The sequence below is a fragment of the Lasioglossum baleicum genome, chromosome 3 (genome assembly GCF_051020765.1).
Source record: "Lasioglossum baleicum chromosome 3, iyLasBale1, whole genome shotgun sequence".
Taxonomy (NCBI): Eukaryota; Metazoa; Arthropoda; class Insecta; order Hymenoptera; family Halictidae; genus Lasioglossum; species Lasioglossum baleicum.
Window position 1 is genome coordinate 5,252,791 of NC_134931.1, and position 23,964 is coordinate 5,276,754.

The window sequence follows — 23,964 nt, forward strand, 5'->3', positions numbered from 1 at the left end:
AGCTGGAACGCAATATTCAAACAATTGGTTGAAACCCGATATACCGGGCAGCGAATTGCGGATTCATGGAAGCTGAAAGTTTCAGACAGTTTTTCAATTTTTCCACCGGCAAGGGACGAGTTATCGCGTACATCAATGACTCCTCCCCGCGAGCGTAGATCTCCTTCAACCGCTCGAACACTTCGAAAACGTGGCGCCCAACGCCGCCGGACGAAAAAATAAAAAAACATAACCGCGCGCTCGAATGAAATACTCGAAAGAAACGGGCGAAGCAATTTAAAAAGTTCTTTCAGCTCGTTTAACTTCCCTCCAGTTTCCAATTTATCGCGGCTCGTAATTCTATTTCGCTGGATGATGAAGCGACTGCACGCGTATTCCTCGAATCGCGCCTCGCCTCGATGACAAACGCTACTTTCGTGATTATTATGCAGCTTACACACGTACCATCGCCCCGTCGCGCCATTTCGAGGGCAAACCCGCGAATGCTGGGCGCTCTTGAACAACGAGGCTTTTGTCCGTGAACTCGTAATGTTTTCATCGACCGGACTTGCTACACTTGTTAGACCTTTCTAATGCGGCGGAACACGGGATCCAGGCTGCCATGGCGTCTGATCGACAAGGCTGACGGCATTGTGAACGCGACCATAAACCGAGTTTGCGACCACCCGTTCCAGGGACAGATGGAAATTCTGCACCGGTGAAATTACATTAAAGGTGTCATGCGTAGTTAATCGTCTGAAAAAGACTTGATTTTTCAGAATTCTTTCGGGAAAGATGAATTGACCATTTCTTGAAACAATCACATTTGTCGAGACGTGCTTAGCGTGTGGCCGACTGTGTTCGATTTTAAATGTTGTCGTTCTTGAGAGTCCTTTCAGTATCTCTTTGGTGAGTTTATTAGTTTATGGATCGAGTACGGCGGAAGATTTGAGTTGACACCCTTGAGAAAGTCGACCAGGACGTACCGCTTTCACTCAGTGGTACTTAGGGTTGCCAGAAAGGTTTTATCCAAATATAGAAGAAGTAGTGAAAACTGCAATTATGTATTATATGAGATAGGCTCAAAATATAGGAGTTCAAGTAAAAGAGGTACACAGCACATTTTAAACTTTTTTATTCAAACAAAGATTTTTAAAAATTCAAATATGATATAGGAGATCAAGTTCAAATATAGAAGATCTGACAACCCTAGTGGTATATTTGTCCTGTGTCTCTAAACTAATTTACGGGTTCCAAAGAGTAACTAAAATGTTTATATCTCGCGTTTCTGTAATTTCGCCAATGGGCATTGCCCTAATTAAAAACCTCCCACGCTGCTATTGCTTAAGGACCTACTTTTCGATATTTGGTGGAGAGAATTTTCATCCCCACGAGGTTTCCGGACCTTCGGAAGAAGGTGAGTCGCACAACTTAGACTCTCAGTCAATCAAGTCAATTTTAACACATCTCTCTCTCTATCTTTTGTATACCGTTGTACACTCCTTTTATTAAAGTTATTGTTATCCGAAAAATTCGACTATTTCCTTAGTTCTTTCATTCGCAGTTCAGCACTGACAAGACACGACAATATCAATTGTCAACAAAATCTCGAAAAATTCTTAACTAACTGCCTCTTTACTAGAGGTTCTTTTAAAGAAATCGATTTTTAACATACTGGTAATTTCACGCAAATGTACACATTTGCAATATTTAAACTTCTCAATAGAATGAAATTTTAAACTTTTGATGTCTTGGTCCCGTTACATCAGAACACCTACTTAACTCGGCATGGCCGCTTAAGTTGTAACTAGGCTACGCGGAATAGTTCCGGTACCAATGTATAAGACGCCCCGCAGAGGCGCCGTATTGTCGCGAATTTGCATGGGGCGGATGTCTCCTCATCTCTTGCATTTTTTGCGTCTTCATTTTGCGCCTGCTCCCCCGTCACTTCCCGCCACGACGCGACGCGACGTTTCGAATCGCGAGCGACGTGTGCGCGACCGCTCCTCTCGACGCTCGCGGAAACGGCGTTAGGAACGCGTATCCTCTCGAGAATATTCAACTGTATTTTTACAATATCCGTCGCAGAAAGAGAGTGAAAGAGTTTGGACGCTGGTTATCAACCCTGACGGAGTAAGAAATATTCCTCGCGGCGCAATTTCATTTTTCCGCGGAATGACTCGACTTTCTCGTAATCCATGCGACGCTTTCCCAGGGACACTGCAAGTTCATTTTCATTACAATTACCCTCTTACAACGTTACGAGAGGTCGGGCGGCGTTCTTTGAGCCGCCTGCCCGCGGTTATAAGAAAGAAATCCTGATAGAGCTGTATGAGATACCTGGAAACGAGTCGAGAGGGACACAAAGAATAACGAATGCGACATAATAGCAGCGAATTGTGGCTCGCAACGAGACACGCTAATGAAATCATAACAAGAAACCTGCTCTTGTAAGTTACCTCGCCGGATCCTGCTAGTTTTTCATTTATCAGATCTAAAGATTGATAAGAGAGTACGAAGGCAGTATCCTTAAGAAAGTCTCCGACTGCGTAAGATGAAAGAAAAGTGAATATAAACGACGAGAAATCATTACATAAAGCCGAGTATTCTCTTATAAACGCAAGTATCATTCTCGGAGAATATGATTTTGCTCTTCGGGTCTGATATTAGCTCGTTCTAAAACATTTCGTTTCCTGCCAACTATTTGACCTAAGAAGTGTCGTCTTGGTTACGGGGTTGAGAATTGACTGAGGAGTTTTTGAGGAATTGTCTACATTAGTTGCAGAAGATCGGAGTTCAATGTAACGGTAATTATAAAGAAAAGGGTACTCATGCCGATTTTGATGAAACTCAAATACATTGTAGAATTTATAATTCTAAGCAACTTTTTCCTGTACTTGTTACCGCCGCTCGGTCTTTGTTTCCAAGATATCAGGTCGTTAGGGTAAGGTTGCTCAAGTTGTACCAGTGCTTAAGTCGTACCACTTGAATTTTGAACGAACTAAGGCGACAACAGCACATACAACGGCAACTAAATATACATGTGAATCAACCAAGTTGCTTGACGTATTATTGTCTGCCATAAACCAGCCTCATTATAAATCCTGTCATCAAGTAAGTTTATTTCAATTTTCTTATAATTTTCTGCATATGTTTGGTAGTTAATCTTGCAAGTAAATTATTGATAAAATTATGTTCCTTATTAAATATAAATTCAGCAGAATTTACATAATCGTTTAGTCAAAACGAAATCGTATTAATTGTATTCAGTTAGGTTATGTTTACTTTTTAAATTTAACTTGTGCCGTGTCTTAAGTCGTATCCATATGAGATTCCTAAGTCGTACTATCTCCTCAGTCGAAATAACGTCAACGCAGAATAAAGAAAACATAAAAAAATGCGTAAAATAAAAGAAACGCAGTAATTAATAAAGAGGAGTTGGCATTAAGAATTAAAAAGAAGAAAAACGATTGGTTTTGTTTTATTTGTGGGAAAGATCGAGAGGAAAAAATGATTCAATGCTTGAAATGCAAATCATGGGTGCACGATGTATGCGCTGGATTTGACAAAAGAACAAAAAAATTTGTATGTGATGTTTGTACTAACTGAATACCTATGTGTCATGTAAACAGATTAATGAAAAATACTTTTTAATTATTATTGTCGCTGAAATGAATTCTTAGTTACTACTTGGGCTATAGGTGGTAAAGATTTAGTTTATTTTACGTGAAAGCATATAGATTTTCTAAAATTTCGTTATAATAAATAACAACAATATTAACAAAAGTTTTGAATAATAAATTTAATTTCTATTTATTTGATAAATCCTAAGTTTTATACGGTCTGTTTCTTAAGGGATACGACTTGAGCAACCTTACCCTAAGTATGAAATGTGTTTAAAAGTGTCTTATTTGTCACGTTTCATACTTAACGACCTGCTATTTATAAAAATAATTTTCGTGCTCTTTCGTTTAGTTTGCGTTAGGTCTGGGTTAGGATTGAATTTATTTTCGTCGTATCATGGTAGGATGCCTTTAGATGTAAACAGTTTGTAAACACGGAGAGACAAAAAGAATACAACTTACAATCAGCTTAGCTGTTCCAGACTGTATACTTCAGTAAATGACAAACCTCTGTTCTGTCCATTTAGCAAGAAGAGTATATGTATACACAACGATGGTGTTCCAGGGTGAAGGTTTCCCCGGGAAAGTTTCCACCCTAGTCAGTCAATGAAAAGGGGGAAGGTGATGATACTGAGTGATTTCAAGCTACAAAATCTAAATATCAAGTGACGAAAACAGCGAAGTATCTATGTTGAATGATCATGAAAACCTAGGGAGCCAAGCAGTCTAGGACTTGTTATACTTATGGCGAAGCTTCCTGCGAGTCGATAAATAAAAAGTTGGAAGAGTTAGTGACACCGGGCTTGTCCAAGCTTTAAAACCTAAAAGCCACATAAATCTAGCATTTATGGGATCCTAGACTCAATACATTCTCGAAACGAAGCCACCGGTCAACCGGCCGCCGATGAAAACTCCGTTGATGTATGGCGAAGTATGAAACCTCCGGATGAAGAATCTTCAACGTTACAATCAAACGTGAAACGGAAATGAAACAAAAATTGCCGGACGAATGAAAGAAACCCATCGGAGTCCACGGTCTCTAATGAAACTCGTATTTCTTGGAGCACCGTCATCCTGTTTTCACGATTTACTCGCGGCTCGCGATGATTAAGACTTACGTCCGTCCATTTGGAATCGTTACTCTTTCATTAAGGCTCGCTCGCATCGTGCGTTCGTAAAATTTTCGACGGCTCGGAGAGCCGGTTCGACTTGCACTCGTTTCGGGAAAATTTTGGCAAGCCTCCGCGCATTTAGGCGACGCGCAATTACAATATGTTCAGCCGTGATCGTAAATTGCGCGAGCAACGTCGCCAGTGCCGTAATTAATTGCGCCAGCCCCCGAAATTTATTGGAAGACGTAATTTATTTACTCGCGACTACATTAGCGCCAGATCCTTCGACATTGCGTTTAATTCGGAATCGCGTTGCGATATGCTGTGTACACAGTACACACAGGTACATACAAGATTCAATGATGCAAGACAATGTTTCCGCAATTATGCTACAGTTGTTTCGCTTCTGGAGTGTTCGTAAGATCAAGTCGCTTTGTGCCATGCACAAGATGATCTATGCAATACCTTATTAGACCACAGGCATATTCTGCATTCATGACTGAAATGAGTACGACTTTCACCGTATTATCTCGAAACAAAGTAAAACACAGACCTAACCATTTCTTATCTCATACATATTTTGTCTGGAATGAACAACCTAAATGGGAATACTACCTTAAAACAGAACCGTTTGTATGTCCAATAAAATATAGCTTTGAATAACAAATTAAGTGACGAAGTTTATACCTGTTGGACACTCTGCACCAAAACCTAGAGGTTAATTCTATAACATTGCAGGGGATCAATGAATAAGCTGTGCGTGGTAGTCGACAATTACCAAAAATCGCAATAGCGTGGCGGGTATCCAGACAGACAGGTTTAATTCGAACGCGAACTCTCAGCGCAATAACTAGTCTACGTGTTCGGCTTGCAAGATGATATTCATACGAGTTCCCGGTTATAATGTTCCTCTGTGATTATCGCGGGCTCATGTTCAATTAATTTTCTATGTGACCGGCGCGGCGGCAAAAGGGGCTGCCTTTATTCCGCAGCCTTCGCCGGGCGTACTCCACGTCGTGTTATTGGCTGCCGCCGCCGGTCCGATCCCTCTAAACTTTAATTGACGCGGACGCGTGTGAGTATTAAACCGCAGGGCGTCAATCACAAAGACCACCTCGCCTAGTTACAGCCTCGGTGACACGAACTAGGATCCAATAGGCGGTTACCTGGCCGGCTGTACTTCCGCAAAAGTGGCCCATCTACTGTATACTCTTGGTCGCATTGATATTCACAAAGTGGACGTTGTTCAAGCTTAGCGCCGGCTTCACGCCTGTCCCTCGGACACCCTTCGAATCCTTCACGCGGTAAATGCATCGCCTCTAATCGACCTGCGATATTTCTCACGCTCGCCAATCAACCAGCTGTGTATCAAAATAATATTTGCGATATACAGTCCTCGACAAAATTATGAGACACCTAGCATATTTTTAAATTTCTTATCTTTAAAGGTAGAAAATGTACACTCCGTTGTGTATCCTGTATATTACATACTATTTCCAAAGTAAACATGTAAAATCTTTGGATTGTGTCGCGTACCATAGCAAAATTAGAGCAAGGTATGCAAACACGGTCTGACATTAATTCGACAAAAGTATAAGACACTAACAGAAATATGTTTGATTATAAGCAAATAATAATACAAAATTAATACTTTGCGATACCTTCCTTGAATTGAATTACGTCTAGTAATCGCTTTCGGATAGTTTTATATAACTTTTTCATTCGTTTCTGTTCTAAATGTGTCCAATTGTGATTTATACTTTCTTTTACACAAGCACCAACCAAGCCTAAACTGTACCTCGTTGCCAATAACCACTGCCGGTAAAGCAACGTTAAATAAGCAAATAAAAAGAGTATTTGTAATACAAAATCAAAGTAAACCACCAACTCCACAAAATTAAACGAACGTTGAATTGCGAAAATATGTCGATCTTTGAGAACTCCTGTAACTTCGTGTACAAACATTCGGAAATATTCTCCCCGTGTTCATATATGTACATTGATCAAAGCTTTGGAAATTCTGGAAATATGGTTTTGAAGTCTTCACAGAATATTTTCACATCATCAATAACGAGATTCATTCACATGATATTATCGACGTGAATCTGGTCAGCTTAAACGATCGTTTGTCATCAACCCAACCGAATCATCAGATCACGCAGCGCTGACGGATTAACACATCCCTGTCCATCGTGTGACAAATGCGACAATAATATTTCTTACATTTCTCTACCTGAATGAGTCAGAGATACAAAATCATCAATTTCATTGTCCGGTTAAACTGAAATTATTGTTTTCATTATTAGTCAGTTATACTTATAATCAACTGTGAATGCGTGTTCCGGTAAGCATTTAGTATTCATTTTGACCAGTCAAATTAGAGTCATTAATTTTTCTCTTACCTAGTAACAAATTTCACATACATTAATATATCGCTAATGTTTATTCATATTTATTTATATTTGCTTGCGAGCAAGTCTAAAAACAAGTTTTCCACAAAAATTCATAATTGCATTGTCAGAAAAACAATACGTGATTTATCTAAATTTTCCAATTATCCTGTGACTTATAACCGACACACAGTGGTCTAGAAGCCAGTTTTAGTGCGAATTAATTATTGTGCGAGGAAAAAATTGACATTTTGTGTAAAAATTACTTTTGACCCCGCTGAGTACTTGTTTATTAATATAATAATTATTAATCTAATACTACATTCATTAAAATTTTTTAATGGCCTTCCAGCTCTTGCGCGGATTCAAATTCGTGAATGTCAATCTCATTAAAGGAGAATACTATGGTCGATTCTAACAAAGTCTTATTTTTTGACAGAAATCTATCTTTATAATTATTGCCTATTTTCCAACGTTTCTCAATATTTTTGATAAAGTTCTCTAAAATTCCTTCAATATTGTGTCCGCCCACATTCCTCCCGGTAAAAATAGCCTCTGGTAATCCACTAACGCAATCCTTTCGTTTCAAATGCTTCAATTTGAAGCATTCTTCGAACAACTCTAAGCGGGTGAGCGTAGATACGTTTACTAAAATATTAAAATAAAATGATAATGGGATTGCGGGGGATCGCGTTTTCTCTTTGACGTTTATGGAGATGAAGTATGCTTTCAAATTATAAGATACTAACACAATTTATTCACACTTCAAGAAAGAACTCGATATTTTGAGGTTATAATCTGTAGCAATTGACTAACGCAGAAAAACAAAATGTGGTTACTGGAATGTTGACAGTCGTGTCAACAATAATACGGTGATGTGATTTACTAATTTTGCTTTTGTTATTGTAGTATACATATCAGACTATCATACAAGTATAAATTTTAACAGATTTACGTTAGTTGGTCTTTTTAATTTATTCGCACTAGAACTGACTTTTAGACCACAGTGCGACAGGATACACCATAGAATACACCACGCGAGCATACGTTAAACAACGAAAGGTAATTGCTAGCATAGAGGTCATACAGCTGCTCTTGCTTCTCACGGTGAATTCTTGTTAATTCGTCAAACCGCGGAATTACCCAACAATTAAATCCTGCACGCACGTTAGTGAATGAAGCGTGAAACACGAATAGTCCGCTAAACTTAAACGAGCAAAGTTTGATAGCGAACTACAGTATCCGCCACTTCCGTTCCAACTTTTTAGTCAAGTTTCTATGGTATCTCGGGAACGTTAAGGCGACTGTAAATATAGAAAAAGTTAGAGATACAAGAAAGGGTATACATAGAATTGCCCGTAAGATATTTATTTCTCGAGGTTATTTAATTTAATCAGTTTCTCGAGGGAGCGGATATTTTCTTAGGCCCTGGCCACAATGGAAGCGTATCGTCACGATTTTTTGCCGCTTGCGGGTGATAATTATTGTATTTTGCATAAAGATATTTTTCTGTGAAAATTTTTTCTGTTAAGAGAATATTTTTCTGTTAAATCGCTGAGCGTGTTTATAACGACGTTTCGTGCATCGTGTCGAACATCTATTGGACACTATTGGTTTCTATCGTGCGGTGCGTCGCCCTTTCCGGGGGTCGCTTGCGAAATTATCGAGGGCCCTTTGAGTTTTACCATCGATTTCCATCGCAAAGACTGCGATCGAGTGTTCTGTCACGCATACAAAGCCGCTGATATCCGCGTAGCGGTCTTTGTGACCGTTGCCCCATTGACAGCTGTTATAAAGTGCTGCTTCGCTTTACGGATAAACGTTTACTGCACGTCAAGTACCAGCGTATCAAACTTCTACGTGATCGAAATATCGATGATAAACCGCATCCGCATGAACGATTAATCCTTCAAGCTCTTAGACCCGCGATTTTTGCAGTCTTCAATGTTCAACATGCACAAAATGTCTCCAGACTAACGCAAAATCAAGTCGGGGCTTGCAACAGTCACTGTACATTCTTTGAAATGGGCAACTTTTTTAGAAGTGCGCAAAATATGACGACCGAACAAACCTTTAGGTCGATCTTCGAAGAATAATAGCTTTCTTTAAAAATTTAACCAAACGACGAAATTTTCAGAATGCATACAGCCGAAAGAAATGTATCTACAAAATGTACATCTTTTCGATTTTCAGTACAGGCTCAGATAAAAAAGCGATCTTTAGTATGTTCAGTCAAGATTTTTTTCAATATTTGTTATAACGTTAATTGAATCTCCTCAATAATAATTTCTTAAAGCATCTACAGATTATTCTTGTCTGGTTAATTATACATATTATATTTGCCACAGTATAGGAATTAAATTATTATTATTATGGAAATATGAACATAATTATGAATATATTAAACGGTATCGGAGGATCTGATTATCGAGCTATAATATCGAGAGAGAGAACTAAAATTAAAATTAATATTAAATCAAATTAAAATGAAAGTCATATTATTACGCCGGAGGTGAATAGAATTTATTTGTTATTGCGTTCAGTAAGCAATGAGCAATGAGAATCAGGAGGTGTATAGGTTTAGCGTTTCACGATTCACGATTCTTAATATTCAAAGGCAGAATAAAAAGAGTGTTTGAGCATATCCAATGAAGAAAAAAGTACAGGCACTCGGTAAAGTTAAATGACATTCATGGCTCGCACAATGGAATCCAGCGAGAGAAACCATCTTATCGATTGGGTTAAATCGTCTAGAAAAATGAAATTAACATTCCTGTCTGAGGAAGTTGATTTTTCATTTACCCGGCCAAAGGCGATATATAATAAAAATCAAAGAGGAACCTCGTTGGTTTTATGCGAACGGTTTAAATCGATTCGTTACAAAGCGATGACCGTCGATAGAAAATTACGCGAAATCGGGTTTCTCTTTCGTGAACGAGTACACTTCGTTTTTGCCAGAGTACTCCAGAAAAATCCGGTTATCACTAATTAATGTTTAATTACCGATTATGACTAGATAGTCGTATAAAATATTAAAAGACTAATATGACAGAACATAATTATGGACATAAAGTTAGTTCAATTATTTTCTCCAATGTAATCAATAGACTGCGGATTTTATGGATTTATGAGAAGAATGGGTACGTACAATTTCAAGCAGTGGACATGTTAAAAATATTTAAGGACATCAATGTATTAGTTTCAGCAAAATTGGATAATTAGAAGAAGAATACAATTTTTATTTGGCTCCTGTGTCCTGCAATCAATGCGAACATTCTTTATTCTGCATAATGATCCATACTCTAGTAATCAATGTTTCAGACGAAATTCAAACGAGCGCGCTTCAAAGCGATCGGAATAATAACGATTACCAGAAAATCGCGGAAGTTTTGAATAACAGGCGACCCAGCGCAAACTTTGTTACACGCGTGGCTGTTCCCGAAAGTGTCATGGATAGAGGAAGTTGTAGAATGTTCCGAAACTCTGTTGCTGCTTACCCGCAGAGAATTGACCACAGTTATGGTGTACACAGACGAACACAGAAAATTACGATATTCGATATCGCGTGCAGGTGTGCTTGTTCTTGCATCTAGCCCGCAGATGAAGCTATGCACGCGAAGTTGCATCGACTGCAGTCTTATGAAAAAAGTTTAGTTACCTTTAACCCTTGTGTGTCAGGTTCAACTCAATTTCGCCTGGAAATAGAATTTTCTTCTTAATCACAGGCAGTTGTCGCCAGATTAAGATTTGTCCTCCACTCTACCCTTCCCCTTCTACGATGCTACTCTACCACGCTTTCGCTATAGCCCGGGCAAGTGACGCGTTTCGTCTCTGCCGTGCATGTGTCACAATGTCACGCGTCTAATCCGTTAATGACAGACAGGGGATAACTGTATTCTCCTCAATTCCCATGATGTGGCGGCACTGATCACAGGTATTGTTGTATAAATAACATTTAATACCACTAGATTAACATTGATGACACTAAATGCAATTGGTAGATTGATGATCTTTATGCATTTATGGTATATAAAAATTTTCTGAAGATGCTGGAGTATCAAATTCGACAGAATTCAGTACGATTTTTATTTATTTTGCACCCACATGTGTTATTACTAGTCTACGGATCTTCATAAAATTATGGCTTTTGAAAATTTTCAATAAATGCTAGGATATAAAATATGACAGAATTTAGTACCATTCTCTCATTCATTTCAAATCTACAAAAAAATATATAAAAATGAACTTAAAAAACCACGCTTATATTAAAATGCATTAGTTATATTAAAAATGCATTAAAAACCATTTTTTTAGGCATTAGTGACTATAAATAAAAGCGTGGAGCGCTAAACTATATTGACGTGATCTTCCTGGGCGCTCCACGCTTTTATTTATAGTCACTAATGCCTAAACAAATTATTATCTCCTTTTCAGTGCATGTTAATATATAAGCGTGGTTTTTAAAAAGTTCTTTTTTATATATTTTTTTATCTTCTACTTTTTAGTCTTTTCTAAATGGTACGCAAGATATAGTAATACTGGTATGAAATAGTAAGATATCGAAAGGCAAGAAATGGAAATACGCGAGAAAGAATGAGGGGATGAGTCCGAGAGACGCCGTCTCTTGCTGGAGTCCGAAATTGTCCGAAATGGAACCGAATGAACGGAACACCACCACGTCAGTGGAGTGGGGATGAGTCGGAGTGGGAACGCGTAGTGGAGTAGGGAGCGCTGGCGTGCGGAGTGGGGATTGCTGAACGTGATGACGTATTACCGAGCGTCGCGCGGCGAGGTGTGTGACGATTAATATTAAAATTATTTTTTCTCCTAGACGCACAGTTTTTTTTTAAAATTTCTTTTTAATATTGCATTGTCATCCAGTTCTGAGCTATGTTTAAAGTTTCAAGTCTTTAAGGAAGTAGTTTAAAATTCGATTACAAGATTTGACGCATATAACAACGATAACTTGGCAAGCTAATATAAGCGTGGTAAAAAGACTACTACCACGGAAAATAAGATTCCTTTTTATTCCACTTTCTTAAAATTCGTCTACAAAAATTGTAAATTGCATAAACATCCGCAGTCTAGTTATTACCAATGAAAGTAGGATTTGATTTGGTACTGCTTTCTTAAAATTTGTCTACAAAAATTGAAAATTGCATAAACATTCGCGGAGTCTAGCGATTAGTACGTTTTCACTTATAAGAAGAATGAATTCTTTTGGATTTTATGTACTTTAAATAGATATATTAAATCGTTTCCAATGAAAGAGTCGTTATAATTTGAATAATTGTAGAATAAAAAATCTGAAAAATTATTTGACCGCTGCGTTGGTGGTAGATTCATAAGATTATCAGCGTTGATAAAATTTTATTTACCGAGGACTGTAATGAAGGAAGAAAAATGAAATTTGACCGCTTCGCTAATTGTCCAATAATCAAATTGACATAAAACAACGACTGCTTGATAAAATTACAGTTCCCGGTGAATTATTGGCGAAGTTTCGATGAATTCAACGCAATATGTTCTGTAAAACCGGTCACATGGCTGCACAAATTGGTTCTCCGTTACTTGCCAATGGCTGCCGCGAAAGCCTTTACAAAATTAGTTCGGCGAAAAGTTCGTTAATTCCAAGATCACGCGAGCCCGTCAGAATTTCGACGCGGAGTTCACGTTACCAGTCGGGACTACCCTTAAACTGAAGAACTTCTGGTCCGATTCGATTTGTCGATCATAATCGCGAAAGTCGTTTCGCGTTTGAAATCCAAAAGTTGCTTGAATTTCGAGTTGGTGGAAACTGTTGCCGGTTTATAGAAGGCTCGCCCGTCGAAACACACGACGAATAAATGAAACGGTGCCGGGACGCGAAATTGGGAAAAAAAGAATTTGTTAAAGCCCCGAGAGAGCCCGGGGAAATAGGTCAAAGAAATAAAAATGAGACCGTCTATTTCTCCGACCGCCGCTAACGAACCTTTTAATCATTTCGTTTCATGTCAAACTGCTTGAGAAGCTTTGAAGTTCTTCTGCTTCCGGTCGCGCGCGCGACACAAGACGAGTGTTACATATATTATTTCAAGTGGATCCAAGTGGAATGATTCTGAATGGATACGGTTAATACTTCAGTAAACTTGCTGCATTAACGCAGTGTGGAGGAAAGTAAGTAAATTTACTTTGAGAAAATCACACATGTACTTCGAATACCACTAAACAGATTACGCAAAATCGCAATGCAAAAGGTTCAACACTTTTTCTGAGAAGAATTCCAAAATATTCGTGCGAAACGGCCTCGTATGAACCAGGATAACTCCTTAAAGAAAATTACTAATAGTTAATAGATTCTACGGAAAGTAAAGATCATTTCGATTTCTTAAATGTTAAAGTGCACTTTTGATTTCACAATATTATAGCTGACATTAAGGCAAATTCAACAACCAACTATAATATGACCTTGAGCCCATAAATAACGTTAAAATACTTTTTTCCGACTTTTCGGGTGAAATGCCCCACTGTGCAGCGTGCGGTACGAGCGAGGATGGGGCAATATTTTATTCCGGCTCGTGAACGGGTATCTTTAAACTATTGCTGCGATCGGCTATTGATTCGCGATTGGTCCCGAACGGTACAGCCGGTTCGCTAATGCGCCCCGGGAGTTTACGCGGATGCCTCGAATCGATGTCTCATCTATCCGCGTTCATCACGCTCTGGCAACAAAGGGGTGAGAATCAGCGTGGGCGTAGCAACAGAGCAGAGGAGCCAAGGAGGGTGGATGCGGACGGACCCTCGTTTTTCCGACAGTTTTTAATCGATGCACCCAATTACACACGGTGCGCTGCTGTGTTTCGCAGCTAATTTCTCGTTATCGTGCCTGATAAAAGCGGCCGGGGCTCGTCGGGCCCGATTAACGCACGGAATTGCTCGGATAGGAGTATTAACCGGTGCGCGACTAAATAAACTGCATTTATTTGCGTCGTTATAGCCCGCGGAGATTAAGAACTTATGATCGACGTTCTCGCAGCGGTTCGTTAACCCCGTTCGCACACGGTACACTGTTTTCGTTCATTGTTCCAGCTTCTCTACAACCCGTCGCGTCGCGTCGGGCCAAGTCCACAAAGCTCGCGCAGAATGTTTTACCGGCGTTTTATACGGATTCACGGTGAACGGAATGTTTTGCGATTTATGCGAGGGCAGACGTGACAGGCGTGACATAACCACTCTATTGAATTGCAACGGCGCGGCGCGGCGGCGTCGGGGAAGAATGTAACCGAAATTATAAATAGACTGCCGGTCTTTGTGGAAGTTGAAATATTTCGCGCTTTCTCGCGCTTTCGACGATCAAAATCAATCGAAAATTCATGATTTTCATTCGAAACTGGATTTAGCCGGAAATATAACCTTTTTGTAATGTGCACTGAATTTTATGTGACACCTGATGATTAAATTATGGGGTCTGAGATCATTCTAGAGTTGTCCGTATTTTCTACATAACTACAATAAGTTAGACGTTCTTTTTTGAACAATTACTTTACTGTTTCAACATTGACACTCGAGAAATAAAATTTTCAAGAAATGGATACTATTCATATTTAGTAGACTCTGCATGAAATCTTAGTCACGAGTCTCACTCATTCGTATAACTTCGAAGTTCATTGTACAATGGCCGAAATTTCTATAAAGTCACTGTGTTTTGTGCCCGTGCGAAATCAATACGGACCGGTTTATGTACTTCTTTAAGGCCTGGTTTACGTTGTATTTTTGTCCAGATGAATTTAAAAGTTGTTGCATACGGCTTGTTGTTACTGGGAGCTCCAATTCAGCTCGAAATTGTGCTGCATTTTTCCTCTCCTTAGCTGCAGACCTCATTAATATTGAATGTTGTCCCTTTGACTATTTTTTATTACTACCTTTAAGATGATTTTTAAATTGATATAATTCTTAATCACAGTATATGACCGATTAGTTTTCTTAGCAACTGCGCGATTAGAGCAGCCCATATCTTTATAAGCATCGATTGATGCTTTTTCTTCACTTGTTAGTACTTTTCCTCTCGGCATTCTCATACACGCGAATCAAATTATAACAAACAGGATTTCTGTGAGTTCTAAAACTAATACTTTTAGAATATTCGCAGTTTTCCGTAGTTCTCTGCTCAGAATACAGAGAAACACTAAGTGACTTTATAGAAACTTCGCACTTGTGTTCTGCACCCCCCACACAGAAAAAAATTTTAAAAAACTTAAATAGTAAACATAGCGGTCTAGAGTACGCAGTCCCTCTATCCGAGTGTCTACAAGGCACAAGACCAGATACGATAAATCAACAAAAATGGTGATATTTTTAAAATATCTATGAAAAAGAAGATGACTTTATAGAAATTTCGACCACTGTATTTAATTTCGTTGCAATATGTCTAGAAATTGTACATAAACATTGATATTCGTCTCTTTAAATTATACATTGTAACAGTGTGACATTCTACATGATGTCTGACTATTGTCGTCCGGTGTCCCTGCGTCGTCCCTTTCATCCGCAACTCCTTAAAATTCTGCATAGTTGATCAGGAAGAAACAGTGTTGGACAATGTTGCTTTGTAAAATAATTTATATAAACCAGAATTTGCACAAGAATCCGTAGTACGGTTATTCAACTGTTGTTCTTTCTCTGTTTTAAGTTATCTCGCGTGAATTTAAACATCTCCTCGGCGTAGACTAAGCAGAAACGCAAACCGTTCTTCACCGAAGACAATGACAGCATATACGCGCGTAATGCAAGAGATCGTTCGCAGAAAGAATTTGTAGAACTTCTGCAAATAGAAGGCTATATGACAACGATTTATAGGGCGGAACGGATTTTATTGGCTCTTGGAATCCTCTTAAACGCGTGTAATCCCACGTGTAAACGGGCGCGAACTTTTTACGGCTGGTTGCAACTGTTTTCCATCAATAACCGTAAAACTTTAATCCTTCGCAAAGTTCATTCGCCGGATCTATTTATTACAATGAAATATGCAACGCGTTACTACAATTGACAAATCTACAGATTATTCTAGTTCGTAGATCCGAACAAAATTTTTTGGTCGCTCAATAGACGTATCTTTGCCTCATTCACTCGGAAAAGTGACTCGACATTTCCAGGTGATAATGTAGCGTGTACTGTGTGCATAACAGTTGGATTTACAGAGAAGCAAAAACTTTAATCCTGTGGACCGTTCAATCTACACGAGTAGATTGCGGAATTCTACGGATTTATAAAACGCCGGGAATTATTTCCATTGATGACGTTTACATTCTATTTTTCGAGAATTTCCAGTACCGTGCGGATACTAACTAACTGTCCACGCACTAACCAGCCTCGTAATGGTTAACACAAACGCCGCACGAAACGTCGGTATCAGTGCCGAAAAAGCTGGTGAAAAGCGTTTGTTGCGGTTATTGTTTGTTCAGAAGCCAATGTTTTGAAGAATACAATACATTTCTTTCAATACATATATTGAATGTGATGTTGAAAGAACGCAGATTTAATTTCTTTTATACCAAACAGCTTCAAAATTAAATTACTCACAGGCTGTCCACGAATGAAAAATCAAGATGGTGACGATAAAGATTGAGTAATACCAGCACAACGCGGTATAATATAGTAAAATGATTCGTAACCCACTGGCGAATGAGGTGACCGCAAGTAATTAACGAGCGAACCTTCGCGCCACGCCGTTCCAGGCGCTTCAGGTTGCATTGATCAAACTAATCGGATCAATACGCGAGATTATTATCGTTCGAAATGAACGGCGAGCGGGAATTGTCCAACCCTTCCCACCGTTTCTCCCTTCTCCGTATCAGCTCGTTACATCGTTCTCCCAGCTGCTTGGCCCGTTTTATTAATTTTTACTTTCCCGCACGGCGCCCGGAAATCGACTGGGTCCCCTGTTGCTCCCGTGAAACTTTTAAACTTGTCGCTCGAAGATGAGAACTTACGACGCGTGATTACCCGCGGAAAATTCCGTTAAGAATCCCCGGGAGAGATCGCCCGTTGGAATACCGTTGAAATCTTACGGACAATTTGCCCGCGCACTCGCGGATGCGCTCCTTTAACTGGATAAAGTATGAACGCGAATTACCGCGGTGAATTAAGGCGACGAAGGAAAATTAAAGCCCGCCGCGCGCGACACACCCCGGACTATGTATTTCGCGTTAATCGGGACTGGCTCTTCAACGTACCCTTTCTATGCCATGTGAATCCGACTTTAAATCCTGTGACGCATGACGATCCTGTTCCCGTAATCCTCGTGTCCCATTCATGAAATGTTCAGTCATAAACGAAATTTTTTTCGGGTTTTTCCATCGTATTTCTTCTTTCGAGAAAAGGGTACACAGTACGCATGAGAAATCACCTCACGACGAATTTATATTATTTTATACGCTCCACGTATACACTGCCAACGTTTATGCACCTGACAATGTTCAAACCGCAGCGAAATTTCATGTTTAATGGAATTTGCTCCAGTTTTTTGGCCGTTCGAATTTTTCATAAAGAAAATTGTTTGTTCTCTTTCATGCGCATGAAACCCGATAAAACTAGTTCTTGTTTCTGTTAGCAGTTAAATATAAGACAGCAATGTGTTCCGACGTTCTCCTGCGGTATTGTAAATTTTAAGAAGAGTTCGAAAGTACTGTTACACACACACACACAATATTTTCAATCTATTTAACATATCAAGAAAGAAAATTAATTTCTGTTTCACTTTAGTTTGTTGCAATTCAGGTAGACAATTTGGTAATTATACAGAAAAATACTGCCCACTCCGATTCTGATAAAATTTAAATATGTTATAGATATTGACATTTTGAACAACTTTTTCTTTTTCCAATATAGGGGGTCGCTTTTAGTTTTCGAGATATTTCCAAAAAACTATCGCGAATACTGTATTGAATTTTTCGTATTCCTGCACGCTCCGCTGCAACGTAAACCTGTTTCGGTGCGGCGTTTGTTTACATTTTGACTCTGTAGAGATGAGGTAGAAAACGGGAGGGTGGAAAGAGCCGGCCTGACACCACACACACCCACCCAGTGCTTAACACGCACCCAGTGTTTCTAAAAAGAAGGTTTCCGTTAAGAAATTAACATTTGCGCATATTTTCAATATCATATTCGTAATCAGCACGTGAAAATACGTAAGAATCTAGAGTATAATTTAGAAACAGTGTGGTGTCAGGCTGGCCTTTTCCGCCCCCCCCTGTTTTCTCTCTTATCTCTACAGCGTCAAAATGTATACAAACGTCGCACCGAAACAGACTTACGTTGCAGCGCAGCGTGCAGGAATACGAAAAATTCAGTACAGTATTCGCGATAGTTTTTTGCAAATATCTCGAAAACTAAAAGCGACCCCCCTATATTGGAAAAGGAAAAAGCTGTTCAGAATGTGTTGCTGCATAACATATTTAAATTTCATCAAAATCGGAGTGGGCAGTACTTTTCTGTATAATTACCGAAAATTTTTATTTTGCATAAAGATCCGCTGTCTACTTACGTATCATGAAGATACTTTAAATGTTGAATACTAGTGGAAAGTCGAAGAGAATTATATAATCACGATGTGGCTCAATTTATGGCCCACTTGGCGTCCTAAATCTGTAACAAAGATTTTTAATGTCGTCGAACTTTCTTGTTCCCGGTAAGTTCTCGGAGAGCATACTTTTCAAGTATTTCGGCGTTTTGAAACACCCTCAAAAGCCCGCAAACTGTCACAATACTGAGCTAAGTTATTCAGCAAGTTCTATGACAGTTTGGCGGGAATCTGCCTACAAGCCTGTAATACTACCGCAAGGTGTCCTCAGTAAGTAAAGGCATAGTAATTTACAGTTTCGGCTGTGGACACGTTGTCACAATATGTAAGTATAACCGGATACAGTTCGCAACAGAAGTGTCCGGTCTCCGTAACGAAATATAGCCACGAAATTCTATTATATGTTGACACAAGAAATGTTATTTTCAGTTTTTATTTCGCGTGAATGTCCATCGACACACACGGTCTCGTTGGAACAATATTTTAATATATTCCTCAGAAATGCAGATAACGCTTGTTTCATAAACAAATAAAAATCCTTGTATTTTCAATATAACCCGCAATTTTTACATTATGCATTGTATCTGCGACTCCGATATAAAAAAAAAAAAACAAAAAATATATGAATTCGATATTGTCCGTCCCATTTAACTTTCAAATAAAAGCTAAATATTCGTAACAAATAAATGTGTACCATTTCAGCTATTTCTAATTTTTTAAATGTTTCCAACGAAGAATTTATACGAATGCAGGAAGATATTTGGAGAATATTAGTTACCTCTTGAAAAAACAGAAATAAATTAAGTCTGTATTCCTAGACTATGGATTTTATGCATTTATGGCAAAAGTGAGTAGGTGCAATTTGAAACGGTAAAAATATTAGAAGAATTTAAAAATATTGTTATATTATTTTCAACTTGTTAAACATATTAAGAAAGAAAATAAATTTCCATTTCACTCCAGTTTGTTGCAATTCAGGTAAATAATTGTTAGCTTGCATAAAGATCCGTTGTCTAGTTATTCTTAGACTGCGGATTTTTAATTCTTTATGCATTTATAGGAAAATTGAGTAGATGAAATACAAAGCAGTTGGAAAATTTTAAAAATTGAAGATGTCGATATATGATTTCTCCTCTTTTGAAATTATTCAGAAAGTTCAATTTGGTTTCTATTTCTTGCAATCGATGGAAAAGATTTTTATTTTGCATAAAGATCCACAGTCTAGGTATTACATACATGTATAATAGCAGTAATCTTGTGCGATGAATCCTATGAGAAACTACTATGTATGTACACTAAAAAGCCACAAATCATTTAGAAACAAGAAATTCCTTGTTACTGGTTGTACATTATCAAAGCTTCAATTCAGAATTTTGTTAATTCGGAGTTTCACTAATTCGGAATGGTGCGTTCGATATTTAGTGGGAATGTTTCGCAGTTGTTTGGCAATTGCACATGTTACAACTCGGACGTGCGTATCTACATGGTTGGAGAACATGTGCCGTAATCAAAACTAGAGACGAGTCAACAAGGGCGTGAATAAATACTATGTAGAGCTACTATACAAAGTGTCTAATACAATGATAAACGAACAGAGTAAAACATATTAAATCATGCTCGCCAATCTTCAGTATACCACACACAGTTGGGCATTAATCAATTAAAATTGTAATCAAGACTGATTTGATGTGTACGATTAAGAAAGGTAATCATTGAAAAATCGACGATTGATTCAATCGATTAGATGAAGTTAATCGTCAATCGTTGATTAAAAATAGAAATCATCGAAAAATCGGAGACTGATTTAATCAATTGTTGAAGTTATCGCCACACGGTCTATCCATAAATTGTAATAAGGAGAATTGACAGAAATATATCTCAACAAAAACTCAATTTACATTTTTTCCAGTATGCATACAGTTTTGATTCCGTATTACATTTCAAAATTTCAGCAGTTGATCATTAATCAATTATCCGATTGACAATTACAATTGAAGAGAATGTAATAGTTAGCCGCATTTAACGACTGAAGTAGGAGTTTCATTGTTAATTGCGATTAACGATTGAAGTAAAAATTTATTCGTCAATCGTCGATTAAATTTTTGCCCAACTTGATACCACATCATCCAATTATTTAATGTATGCATTCATAATCGCTACGAATAAACATCGCGACGAAAATCTCGCGGCTGAACACAAGTTGACGGAAATCTGAGGAAACTTATGGATCATTACTATAACAACGTTGCAGATCAATTGACAGATTGTTCCAAGTACTCACCGAGACACTGTCCGTTGGTGTAACCATTGAGATAGCCGACACGTGACGTTAACGAGAGTTTCCACACATTATCTAATCACGCTGAGGATGTTCCGGAAGCACACATTCCCCCAACGTTGTATCACCGTCCTGGCAGTGTGTTTTCGCAGGACACAGGCTGTTTCGGCGACTGAACCATCGCCTTCCGGTCTTACAGAGTTCCGTGAAACGATTTTTTTAATTTTGTCCGCGTCCGAGCGCTTTTAACGAGTGCGCACCGACTTCGGAGGTCCTCGCATAGAGCCGTTAGCTTCGGATAGTTATTGTTAATTAATTGATCGTTACACGGTTTACTTACGCAAATTAGCTAGTACTATACGGATATTTAATATGCAATTTTCATTCGGCGGGTGTCGACGAATCACTTAAAACGCAATTTCGCCGCGCCGGGTTCGGGCAGGGCCGAACCGGGTGTAAATATTCATGTAATTTTGATGCACTCCATTTAATGTGGCGCGATTAAAAATCATTTAACGAGGCAGATTTTCAACGCCGTAATTATGTGTCTGCCATCCCTCTCCGCCCATCGAACCGCCGAATAAACCGCCGGCCGACGCGCGGATCCCGACGGAATAAATATTATGCCGAAACAGCGCGGGCCGCTCCGTAATTGGTTCGCATTTCGCTCCGCAATTCGCGCGTTCCAGTATCTACCAACCGCTTCGGGAAAAAGGTCGAAATTTTGCGTGGGACGCGAGCCGGAAACTAACTTTCAACCCTGAACTTTCGATAAGCAACGATCGGTGCAGAACCTCTCGATCGTTACTATTGTCTGGATCAACCTGCGATCAGCATTTCAGCTTGAAACTTCGACGTGATCGGAGGGAGCTGAAAGGATGAACTCGCGGTGAAACTTGCGGGAAAATCAACAAAACTGATAGAATATGGACGAACAACGAACACGGCAAATAAAAGAACGGAACGGCAAAAACGAGTACTGACCGGGTACGCTTCCTTTTCGCAACAAATATCCCGAACTCGCCGTGTCGAAACGAAAACGTGTAATTCCCACAGAAACAATTCTGCGTTAGAGTAATTTTGTTAGAGAATTTATTAAGAATAAGTTGAACATCCATCAATAAATGTTGAATATTCAAGGAAACTGTGTGTCAGAATTCGCTACGAACATTTCCTTCATAGGTCTGGCAACTATAAAACAGTTCCCCATAAAAGCGAACAGGATAATAACAACAGCTCAACTTTTACAACTCACGTACAAACAAAATGATTTTACGAGTTACTAGATTTGTGCACCGATATCTTTCCAATGGCACAATGACACTTTCCAAACAATCCACAATGAAAAAATATCACCGAAAATTGCCGCACAGAAATAAAGAAAATCGTGTTCGAAATAACCCGAAATATTCGAGGATAGTTTGCCGAGTCTCTCACAATGGCAATGACCTTCGCGAAACAGCCCACGAAGGACCGGTGCGATCGTGTCAGAGCGTGGTAGCGACCTGGCGCCATCATAAAAATCACGTATGCATAATATTCAATTCTGCAAGTACCCTAGGGTGTGTCGGGCGCGCCGAAAATGCAGGTGGTTGCGAGAAAAAAAAAACTGTAATGACCTCGTATTTGGAACGATCAATGAAGTTCCAAGGCAAAAGTGAACGTGACGACACGTTACTATAGCGCACTCGTAATCGGCACAGCTTTGTGAACAGAGGGGAAAAAGTATAAGACGTGCAAACGTTGGTACTAATGTAATATTATTAATGAGATGTTAGGGAGAAACTGACGATTGAACGAGCCGACGCGTCGTTTTGTACGTGTATTGGTGAAACGGTATCTGTAAAAGACGCTCAAAATTCTTACAGCAGAAACGTTCAAAATCTGGCAATAATATTTTTCGAGTAATTCACGAACGCTGTTTCTCCGTTGAAACACACGAGGTCGCAAAATCGCGATTATCACCGGATTAACACTCTTTACACTTAGAGAGTCTCCGGATGAGATTTAAAAAGAATTATTTAATTCGGTGATGCTTTGTCTTTTTTAGGGTAGGTTTTACGCACTGGAGAGGTGAAGCAGATGTAAGCCTGGCACGCGAACGAGAGTGACAACACACGGATCGAGTCCTGATCGTCCCGTCACTCGTGCGCCCTCGATCCCGCGCGCAGCGGTAAGTGCGGATCGTGAGAACGAAGGGCGTCGCGACGCGGATTGCACTGACTCCCGCAGATTCTCCGTTTCCCGCAGAAGCTTCGTAAAACCCCCTCCTCCCCGGTCCTCCCACGCCGGTTGGCCTTGCTCAGCTTCTACCCCTCTTTCGACGACCGCTACACCATCCTCGTCCAACCCCTTCCCCGTTTCAGACGCTTTCAGCGCAAGCGCCACGGCTTTTGTGTGCGGACTCTGCCCTATCCTAATTCATATCCGCGTAAGTACGGTTACGTCCAGCCGGCAGGACAACGCAAAATTTCTCGTTTTACCACATCGTCGTCTTGCGGTTTTCACGGATTACAGGCCCGCCGGACTCGATTCAGGAACACTTCTTTTTTCTGTTCTTTTTTTTTCGCCGTGTAAAACGCGCCGGCGTTTCTCAACCCCTTCGCTCTTTCTCAGAGACAACCGTGACGATTCATTGTCTCTAGCCTCATCCCCAGTTCCTTTCTCCCCCGATTCCGCGTCTCGACGGTTCCTTCACGCACCAGATACTTGCGCCTATTCACAGCCCGCCCGTCTTTTCAGGAAAAATTAGGACGAGCTCGGTCCGTCGATGTCGATTCCGTAGGAATCAAGTATCCGAGTTTGTTGAGTTCTTTTCTTTCGCTTGGAAATAGCTCCTCGGAACGGCAAGTTGTTCCCGCTATGGTTCGAAAGGGCTTTATGCTCCTGGAAGAAGTATTGTAGTTTCTTGGAGCTTTGCAGATGTGTGGGGGATCGTACGATGAAAATTTGCTCGAACTACTGCGATTCCAGTGGACCATTTGCAAATCAAATACTAAAGCGAAGAATTAACCTAGGCGATCTG

At 39.5% G+C, this 23,964-nt stretch overlaps 1 protein-coding gene across 8 annotated transcripts in view; it reads right to left on the bottom strand.

Annotated features, from left to right (window-relative positions):
• LOC143221995 (cubilin) overlaps positions 1-23,172 on the bottom strand; it is a 380,302-nt gene extending 357,130 nt beyond the window's left edge. For 2 of the 8 annotated variants that reach the window (XM_076447785.1, XM_076447784.1), the window contains exon 1: positions 20,943-23,172. The gene's annotated coding sequence lies outside the window, so the exon portion shown is untranslated. The remainder of the gene's footprint in view (positions 1-20,942) is intronic. The other 6 variants (XM_076447783.1, XM_076447781.1, XM_076447777.1 and 3 more) reach the window with 5 other exon arrangements.
• Between the last annotated feature and the right edge of the window lie 792 nt (positions 23,173-23,964).